At 37.9% G+C, this 11514-nt stretch overlaps 1 pseudogene; it reads right to left on the reverse strand.

The window, feature by feature from the left end:
- Positions 1-1264: 1264 nt before the first annotated feature.
- On the reverse strand, positions 1265-7618 carry LOC127640500 (phosphatidylcholine-sterol acyltransferase-like; annotated as a pseudogene).
- Positions 7619-11514: the final 3896 nt, after the last annotated feature.

Genomic DNA, 11514 nt, shown 5'->3' on the forward strand with positions numbered 1-11514 from the left:
CATTATTTAACTTTATTAAATTATTTTTTTTTTTTGGTGATATTTGGGTATTTTCCGTATGATTTTAGGCCTATTTTTAACACATTATCTGAACATTATAAATGACATTAAAGTAATTAAAAATATTTTTTCTCAATCAAGTATGTCAAAAGATAAGGGATAGCCGGGGCTAGTTGTCACATAGGGAAAAGCTATCTCAGTATTTGCAGTCAAAAGTCCAATGTATCCAATGTATTTTTATCTAGCAGTGGATTTGTATGTTGTAATGACAAGGCTATTTTTCATAAATGCCAGATTGGGGCAAGTGTTTTAAATATTTTTTGACAAAAACACAGGTTTGAATGAATTGTTTTATGCTTCATAAATGTTTTGATGTTTACATTTTGTTGAAAAGCCAATAGGCTTTCTAATGGCAGGTTCCATTGTGACAACATGCCCTGCTAAATTCTATTACGTTTAAGGTGTTCAGTGAAAATCTGTTCTACTCAAAAATAGCAGTGGAAATGTGCCTATACAGAAATTGAATTTCAAATATAAACCTACCCTATTCACTTAAAAGTAGAGAAGAAAGATTCACTATTCAAAAGTTAAGTGTGACATGAAGTGTGAAAGCCCCTTTGTGAAACTTCTCAACTGCATTGATCATTGGATAATGGCCAGTTTCTTCTATGATGGTGATTTTAGGTCATGATAGACTGCAGCTTGCTTTGTTTCACTCCATGTGTGAATGATGTTCAAAGATCATCAAAGTTTTAGTGGAAAATAGATAAAAAGAGTTCCTGTCCATCAGAGTTACTGATTGAAAGAATGAATATTTGTAAAGAAATTATCATTAACCCCTTTGCAACAACTAAGCAAGGGTTCAATATTCCCTGCAAAATTACTCATAAAAGATCATTTTTTTGTGTTCTCGGAAACTCTAATGCCTGTGTATTTTAACGTATTTGCAAAAAGCCCATGCACTGCTATTGTATATCAGACTTTAAACTCTTAAACCTGTTCAAAGGTTACAGAGTTCAAAGACAAGTATTATCAGAACTGTGTACGATTAACATTGACACATTTGTGCACCACTAATAAGGATCAACATATATTTTAAATGTATTATGATGAGTTGAACTAAATCATAAGGTTAAGAATGCTTCAAACTAAGAAAAGTGATTAGCATATAACTATAATACAGATATATTCAGTCATGCTATGACATACATATACAAAGGAAAAAACTAGTATATTTCACACTTTAAGAGCAATGTATCTATCATTTTTAATGTACAGATTAAATAAATGTTATACATATGGTATAATACAAAAAGAGTTATGTACTGTAGCAAAGATTCATATGAACTCTGCAGATGAAAATACAGTGGCCCCCAAAAAAATATTTGTACACTTAAAGTATTAAATTAATTGCAAGAAATATGAAAATAGCAAATTAAATTACATCTGTTAAAAATGATTAAAGACTTTAGTTTTTCAGAGTTCACTGCTCTTTTCAGAGCAATTTTTGCTATTCATTTAGCTTTTAAGTGTCTTTAACAGACACGTCACTTGATATTTTTCTATCCAATCCAATAGCATTGACACATTTTAAGTGTATATATAAACACTTGGGACCACTGTATGTGATATTGTCTTTTAAAGACATACTTCTATACAGGATACCAGTGTACATGTGCATAGTTCTGTATAAATTCTGCTGCAGTCTAGAATATGTAACACACAACAAGAAAACGAGATGTGGAGCATTAAGACTGTTCAGCACTGTTGTCCTTTTCCACTGGGCTCTTTCCTTCCAGAATTCTCTGGATTGCTGTGAGCAACTTGTGATTAAAGACCATGTCCAAATGAGCCATTCCTCTAAACTCTGTCACATGCACAGAATGTCCCTGCTTCCCTATCCAGCGCTTACAGAGACTCATGCTACGACTGTCAACCGTATCATCGCCATCATCGTAAATGATATCTATGGGATCGGCGTTTGGAAACTGCTCGTCATACACGTATGTCACAGGTGTAGGGAGACCCACCCCGTAAAAGCAGTAGACCTCAACTCCAGGGATGGGCAGACCGGCTGTGAGGTTCCTGGTGTCATCCCACATGTACCAGCCGTCCTCAAAGTTGATGTCTTTGAAGAACTGGTGGTAGTCCTGATTGGTATAGTTAAAGAAAGGGGTGGAGATAAAGGTGTGATCTTTAGGCCAAGCTTCTTCAGACAGGATCATCCAGGGATTCGTGGATTTTGATATTGGAAACGAAGGGTATACCATCATTTTCACCTAAGACGGCATAATATAGAGTATAGACAACAGCACAATTTAAATATTATACATGTTACGCTGAATTGTGTAATTTTTTTTAACAATAGCAATACCAAACCGAATTGCAAAAATAATGATAATGTTTCCAAATAGGTTTCCCAAATACTTATCCCTTCTGACATTGTTTGGACAAACAGGTGATACAACCCTAAACTCAAGCCATTATACATTGTACTGTCCTATTCTGCATATCGTGGCGCCGTTTTGTGGTCCGTTCTGCATAACGCGGCGGCTAATTTTTGCTTATTGCGGCATATTCCGCCTGTTTCGCGGCCGACCCACTGGTCTCCCGATGGTCATTCCGCCCCTGAATGGACTCAAAGGGTGTCGGCCCACCGGTAAAATGCCCGGTATGCCAGATTACCAGTTCAGCCCTGAATGGGACTGCACTGTCTTTAATGTACTGTATGCAGAGCTAACTGACTCGATCTTAAAATACAGAAGCACTAGTTATTGCAGCTGGCTGATTTGCTAAATTATTATTTATGCAATCCATAAAAAAATAAATGCTATTTGATTACATACGTTATAAAATGTTATATTGTCCAATTACAAGTACAATTTTTTTAAATCTAGATTACATGTAATCCGTTACTACCCAGCACATACATATATATATATACACACACAGGGTTGGTGAGTAACGGTATACATGTAACTGTCACGAACCCCGCTCCTCTGCCCCATCCCCGCTTCGTCGCACACACACTCACTCCCTCGACCTCACTCCCTCGCTCCGCCCCCTCGAGCTTTTCACGCTCTTTTTGCTCGCTCGAGCCCTCACGCCCACTTTGCTCCTACTCGCTCACATGCTCGTAGATTATCTCCCTTCCTCGAGTTTCTCACGCGCTTCCAATCCTCCTGCACATTAGTTTCACCTGCACTCGTCTCATCACCTTTCATTGTTTACACCTTCCCCTATAAATACCACAGCACATCCGTTTCACGGGTGTTGGTTATTGTATTTAGATTCCCGTGTCTTTGCCCCCCGCTAGTCTCGTCTAGTTTTGACCCCCCTGTGATTCGTTACCCCTTAGCTTGCCAGCTCTCTTGTTCCCCTAGCTCCCCTGTTTAGTCCTTCCCGCTACTCTATTCTGATTACCCCGGCTTTGACCCTCGCTTCCCTCGACCATTCTCATTGGATTTGCCCCTTGTTTATACTTTGATTCCCCGGCTTTTGACCCTCCGCTTCCCTCGACGATTCTCCCTCTGGATTTACCCTGTTATGTACTTTTGCCTGCTTTATTTTTATTAAAGCAGTTTTTCCTCCGACATTGTGACTGTCTCGTCTTGTGTGTGTGTGTGTGTGTGTGTGCGGGTTACAGTAACTTGATTAAGTTTTTAAAATACAAAATATACCTAACTGTATTCCACTATAGTTACAATTTAAATCATTGGTAATTATAATACAGTAACATTCAAAAAGTATTTTGATTACTGAAGAGTAATTATATGTAATTTGTTTCATATAATATTTAATAAAACATTTATAAATATAAATGATGCGATCCAATGTGCATTTGAACAGCACTGAAACACTTTCTTATGTGTTACATTCATACGAGCAGACAGAGAAGTAAGTTTGAAGTAAGTTTGGAGCAGAAGAAATAGAAATAAACCTTGTGTAAATTGTCAGCTTTACATTAAGATAAAATGCTATTTCTAGCCATTTTACATACACATGTTACCAGACACAATCATGTTTTTTTATCAGGAAAATTCACGTTGGATCATATTTAATTTTTTTCTAGTAAGATCTTTGATATTAGGCAAAAATGTATTATTGATAATAATTTTTGTATTGTTTTCCTGTAAAAATATCTGAAAATCCTTAAAACAAGATCAGTTTGATTTATCTTGTTTTAGAAATAACACTGCATAAGATATTTAGGTTTTTCAGAGAATGTGTTTTTAACATGTGTATTTTGTCTTACTGTACTGACAGAGTTTTTATAGTCAAAACAAGTGAAGGAAAAAAAAATCTACCAATGCTGAAGTAATCCAAAGTATTTATAATACGTTACTGACCTTGAGTAATCTAATGGAATACATTACAAGGGACATTTTACAGAATGTATTCTGTAATCTGTAGTGGAATACATTTCTGTATATATATATATACACACACAGAATAGCTCAATGTACCTGATGCCATGACTCTGAGGGGCTTAACAGCACCACCCCAAGGTGCTCCAAGAGAGATGAAGCCCTTGATGTAGTAGTGGTCTTTCCAGTCCTGGGTCTGCTGGTTGAGAAAGTACAGGATGTAGTTGTTGCCCATACTGTGGCCCAGAAGGTAGACTGGTTGCTTGTACTCAGCATGCATCTCTTCCACCAAGCTTTTCAAATGTGAAAAATACTCCTCCTGTTCGTCTACGTGTTACCAAAGAAAAAGTATAGTTTGTTGGTAGGACACAGTGCAATTTCACAGATTTTTACTTTTCTAAAGAAAATGTGAGTGGTGCTTGCCAGAGCAACACTCACCACAACAATGATGTGGGTGGTTGCCTTGTGGTTTGCTAGGGTCTTCTGTGTGGTAACTAGATGGTTGTTTACTGGCCAAAGTCCCAAATATTTCTGACTCATCCCTTGTTTATTTGTATTTATTAATTTTATTATTATTATTTTATCTCCTTTTCTCCCCAATTTGAAATGCCAAATTCCCACTATTTACTAGGTCCTCGTGGTGGTGCGGTTACTCACCTCAATCCGGGTGGTGGAGGACAAGCCTCCGCTTCTGAGACAGTCAATCCACACATCTTATCACGCAGCTCGCTGTGCATGATACCACGGGTCTCCCAGCATGTGGAGGCTCATCCTACTCTCCGCGGTCAACACACAACTTACCACGCGCCCCATTGAGAGCGAGAACCACTTATCACGACCCCAAGATGGCTACCCCATGTGACTCTACCCTCTCTAGCAACCGGGCCAATTTAGTTGCTTAGGAGACCTGGCTGGAGTCACACAGCACACCCTGGATTCAAACTTGCAACTCCAGGAGTGGTAGTCAGTGTCAATACTCGCTGAGCTACCCAGGCCTCATCCCTTGTTTATTTAAAAAAAAAAAAAAAAAGAAAAATAATTGTGGTTACGGTAAGGCACTTACAATAGAACTGAATCGGGCCAGTCCATAAACATTAAAATCCACACCGTTTCAAAAGTTTACATAAACATTATAGTGTGATAAAATCAATTACTAACCTTATTTGTGTGAAGTTATACCCAATAATACAACTTTAACATTATTACATCATAAACAGTAAATCCTGTAACCCATTAAATGGCAGAAATCCCTGATTTTATCACATTAAAATCATGTTTACACATATACTGTTTATGTCTTGTGGCTGTACTTTTTAAACAGTGTGTATTTTATAGTTTATGGACTGGCCCCATTCCCTTCCATTGAGTGCCTTATTGTAACTGTAATATTTGCTTATATATATATAAATGAGGGACGAGTCGAAATGAATTTTTTGTGCCACAGATGTTGTTGATTGAGCTTAATTATATTGAACCTGGAATATTCCTTTAAACTATATCTGCAAAGCACAGATTACCACATTTTAAGAGACCAAGACAGGTGAGTGTCCTATATTAACATTTTTTTTGTAGTTTGGCAAAATGATTGCTGTTGATTGTCAGTCCATTGAAATGAGTTTGATGTGACTAACTTGGAGCGATTCTCCAGTCATATGGAGCACCACGGACGGTTGCATTTCGCATGGTATGAAAGTAGCCTAGAAAGGATTTACATAAACATGAAAATGCAGAAATGATAAGGTATGGAGATAAACAGCTCATTAGATGTAAAGCCCACCTGTCAGCTTGTTTAAATCAAGAAACTCAATAGGGTGCGTCTGTCCAAATCCTGGCACCCTGACTTCCACCCCTGGAGCATTAGATGTCTTGCGAGTTGTCCTGTTGTACACAATTCTACAGGAAAAAGTACAATGTATGTCACAGTTATATTGCAAAGAGCCAATAAAAAAAATATACTATATGAGTTCTGCTTCACTTTCATCCTCATAATCTCTGTGTAAAGCATAATAATAATGTTTAGACTGAGGAGAGATGTAGACAAGATAACAGGTGTCTTGGATTTGAACTTGCATAACCCTTTTTGACCACAGTTCAAATCAGAGTTATCAGATTTCAGAGGAACAATCCATATTTAGTATTGAGATGTTGTGCGTGAATAGACGATTAAGAAAATGCATGGTTTGTATATATATATTCCTTGCAAATGCTGGTATTTTATAGGTTTGTTGTCTTTATGTCACTTGACATCAGAGTTTAAGAACTCTCCAAGAACAACAAGAGGTCAATGACGTCAAACATAGAAGAACAGCCACAAAATCTGTAAGCAAGCTGAACTGCGGTTAATTAGGAAACATTAGTCAATAAATCAGTAGATCAGTGAATTTGCTTATCATTGCATGTCCTTAAAGTTAGCCCCTTTGTGAACTTTTGGGATGTATTTAGGCTCACCTTATGTTATCAATCCAGCAGTCAATTCCAATGGGCATAAACATGTTTAAGTCGATCCAGAGGGTGAACCAGTCCTCTGTCTTCTTGTAACACATCCAGTGCACCAGTGCAGGCTTGTCTATTTTGGCCTCCAGGCGATTGCCCAAATTTCCAGGTACTGTTCCATACCAAAGGGGTCAAAACTTTAAACATCAGGTGCATGCATAGTTTGCACTAAACTGTGCACTAAATATGGATTGTTCCTCTGAAATCTGATAACTCTGATTTGAACTGTGGTCAAAAAGGGTTATGCAAGTTCAAATCCAAGACATCTGTTATCTTGTCTACTTTGCCTTATTTACATTTATATTTAATTATTATATGTTTAAAACAAAATTAATGAACCATAATGTCTATAGAAAATACATGGAGCAAAATTGCACCTATGCATCCAACTTATTTAAGTAACTGTGAATAGATTGCTTACCAATAATAAGAGGTGGAGTGCTGTTATTTATTACGCGAGGTTTGGCTGTCGGTGGGAATATAACGTTCAATAACCAGAATCCAGAGGTCTGGTCAAGTGCAATCAGACGAAATGTAATGGATCTGAAGAACTGCGAATATTCCATAGTGTTTTGTGTCTTTGTTTGGCTCCCTGTCTCTGCTTCACTGTACGTTCACACCAGAGGCGGCGAGAGCGTCAAATCGACCGGAAGTCATTCTTTTTCAATGACAGCCAGCGTCTCTCTGCGGGAGACATATCCAGCTGCAGACCTGCAGCACCACCAGTTTCAGAACCCCAGTTTCAGAACCCCAGCGCCAGAACCTGAATTGAGGGGCGGAGGTTTTTTTTTTTTTTTTTTTGTTGTGAGGGGCGGAGTTATTGACAATGAGACAAGCATGGCGGAGAGCATGGTGAGTTGTGTACGTTTTTGACATCATGTGGTGAAAAATTATCGCATATATTAAGTTCAGCGTTTATCTGCTAAATATTTAATTTGTGCATAACTTTATCATCTTAATGAAGCTTGAATATGTTGTCATACTTTACTGTATTAAAAAAAAAATTCTACGGATGGTTCGATACATTTTTGGGTGTTGTAAATGGGCCTTGCGGTGACGTTTTGAAGACATCTTGTGAAGGTGTTAAAGTGTTTGTTCCACGTTCCTCTGTTATATGCATTGTTTGTGAGTTAATGTTACCTTATAGTTGAGGGGGGTTTTTTACGTTGAGATTATTGTGTGGTGCTTTCATCTCTTGTAGAGACATTTCGAATGAATGAAGACCACAAGGAAAAGGCCCGCAACAATCTCCTGGAACAGTCAGAAGCTTCCAGAGAACCCTTTCTATTTCATTTTGTGTTCAGGGATGACATGGAGTTATTTTAGCAAGAATGTAAGGACAAAATGGGCCTGAGAGTGAATTCCTCATTTGATACATTTTAAGTTTAATTTATACAGGATTGTCATGATAAAATGGGCCTAGGGGTGAATTGGTCATTTGTTGTATATATTTTTATTGTTTCTTTTAAAATTATGCTGAATTTTCTCTCTTTTTAGTTTTTTGACATGTTTTATTTTACATAAAGAAAAATGCATGCTGCACATGTTCTTGTGAAATAAAGTATATTTTATATAAAATGCCCATAAGTTTCAAGCATTTTTTTCACCATCATGATCAGGAAGTAACTCTCATAATACAATGAAACGGATAACTATATACAATTATATTACACAAGATCAATGTTTTAAAATGCTTATTGTACTGTACCTTAAAGAATCATTATAACATACGTATAAAGTATGATGTTTCGTTTGTAATAAAAGCAAAGTACTCTCCAAAACGTTAGGTGGCGCTACTCGGTTTCGAACGTAAGCTCCGCCCCTCACTTCAGGTTCTGGCGCTGGGGTTCTGAAACTGGTGGTGCTGCGGGTCTGCAGCTGGATACTATTGTGCTCTGCGGCGAGAAGCGGCACGGCGAGTCTTGGGCGGCGTGGGCGTCAGATGGAAGTTCAAGAGCAGTCAACATTATGGTAATGAGCTGTGACGCGGTTCGGCGGCAACCAATTGGAATATAGAAGTGCTCCGCTCTAGCGAAGTCGAGAACACAACCGTGTAAACTTTGGTTCCCACCAAACATTCGTTCCGAAGATAAAATGTAGAAACGAATTATTGCCGTGACGGGTTTCCCTGTAATATATGACCAAGACCACAGTTATTATTACAAATGTATTTTATTTTGATAACAAACAACTATAATTTTAATTACTTTCTGCCATCGATCGATTTCTTATTTTCACATTTTAAAGAGTTCATGAGGATATACGCTACTTGTGATCGGTCGGCAAAAAGTAAATGGTCGACATGTCTGGACGTTTAAATTGCGGCCCCTTTAAATATAGTTCACAAAACAAAGCATTCTGAACAAACGTTGCCGCTTATTTCAACTACGTCAGAGCGTCCACGAGCGTCCTTGAGCGTCGAAGGCAGGGCAGCCAGAGCGAATTTTGACGCTCTCGCCGCTTCTGGTGTGAACGTACAGTCAGAGTTTTAGTACGATCCAGCGCAGCGGCTGAGCTATTAATGTGTCCGTCCAATGATGCGTCGCGAGAGGGCGGTGAATGCATCAGTAAGTGAGGTCACTGACTGTAAACATACCGCATGTGCGCTGTCTACCCCCTACTGTGCTTTATGATTTCATTATTATATACTTCACTGAGAGTAGGCGATAATAATGTTAAGGTATAAACATAAGCTAGTTAGTTAGTAACAAAACAAAAAGCAAAACGGGGGAAAAAAATGACCAAACTAATGAGATTATTATTCCACAGATAAAACAAGAAAGGTTGACGTTTTTGTTGATTATTTCCTTTCTCATTAAGATGATGTTACACAACTTAAAGGAACAGATCACCCAAAATTTAAAATGCTCCCATGTGGTAAAGTGGCTGCCGTTGGAATCGAACCCGGGTCTACAGTGCTCAAAATGTTGTGTTTTCCCACGAAGCTAACTAAGCTACAAATAAACAAGGAAAATAGAGAACAAAAATAGACACAGGGGTTAAAAAGGGTATAATAAGGAAAACACTTAGCTAGAGTACTGGTCACTGGAGGCACAGGGTACATAGGCTCAAGACTGAGAATTTTCATTTTTGGGATAACTATTCCTTTAAATCTGATGTTGTCGAAGGTCTCATTTGGAAAATCATAATTTTTTGTAACAAAAAAAAAAACCTAAATATAAAGAAAAGCACTTCATTAAAGGAGTCAGAAAATCAAAAGTATCAGAAAAATGTTGATATATCATTTATAATATATTAAAAATAAATAAAAATGCATTCTAAAATAAGAAGTCAGAAACAAATACCTCAGAAATGTATTGTTCTTGCATTATTTATGGGTTTAATAGATTGTAGTATTCAGCAGAGAAGTTTCCAGCATTGAAGGACATCCGGGGATTACCCCAGACAATTTTATTTTCACACTAGCAACCACTTCCCTGTAGTCCAATATGGAATGATATTCCGGACATTATTCAAAAGGAATTGCAAATTGTATTTGCAATTGCGTTTTCAATTTGTGGACGCATAAAATCCAAACGCAATAGCAAATCGCGTATTACCGTTTGCATTTTCGTTTAAGCGAACGCACAGTGACTGCCAAATTTCAAATGGAAAAGCAAAGTCCGTTTGCAACTGTGTTTCCCATATCTTACGAGTTTTGGCCCTGTCATATTTAAATAGCAATTTCAATTACCGCGTCTGCTTTTTCACTTTCTCAGCGTTGCGTATGTAGCCAGCCAAAACTCAAATGGAATACTAATTCCCTTAGTATTTCCATTTCCGATGCCTTACACAGAAACCTGTCAATCAGGGTCAAGGGTGGGATTATGATATGGGGCGTGTCCGATGATACTGTGACACACCGCCCCAGACCATGACGGACTCCACCTTCAAATCGATCCCGCTCCAGAGTACAGGCCTCGGTTTAACGCTAATTTCTTAGCCGATAAACGCAAGTCCAACCTTCACCCAGGATGAGACAAAACCTCTTTTTGCCAGTTCTGTCTGGACCAGTGAAGGTGGGTTTGTGCCCATAGACGATGTTGTTGCCGGTGATGTCTGGTAAGGACCTGCCTTACAACAGGCCTACAAATCCTCAGTCCAGCCTCTCTTAGCCAGTTGCGGACAGTCAGAACTGATGGAGGGATTGTGCATTCCTGGTGTAACTCGGGCTATTGTTGTTGCCATCCTGTACCTGTCTTGCAGGTGTGATATTTGGATGTACCGATCCTGTGTAGGTCTCTTTAGTCTCCTAAGTTTTTATTACTGTGTCCTTAATTGACTACTGTCTGTAAGCGTCTTAAAGACGTTCCACAGGTGCATATTCATTAAATGTGTATGGTTCATTGAACAAGCATGGAAAACACTGTTTAAACACTTTACAATAAAGATCTGTAAAGTTACTTGAACTTTTACAAAATTACCTTTAAAATATAATGTCTTGAAAAAGGGACATTTCTTTTTTTGCCGAGTAATATATATATACATATACACACACACACAATTGCCTTTTTCACTATAGATTATATACACTAATATACATCTATACACTTACTAGAATCACTTCAACACTAATCCCTGTTTGAGAATACAAAATGAATCAATTACCAACATTCCACTTTAGTGGAAAATGTTGAGAGTATTTTTTTAAAAA

This window comes from Xyrauchen texanus, chromosome 49, assembly GCF_025860055.1.
Source record: "Xyrauchen texanus isolate HMW12.3.18 chromosome 49, RBS_HiC_50CHRs, whole genome shotgun sequence".
NCBI lineage: Eukaryota > Metazoa > Chordata > Actinopteri > Cypriniformes > Catostomidae > Xyrauchen > Xyrauchen texanus.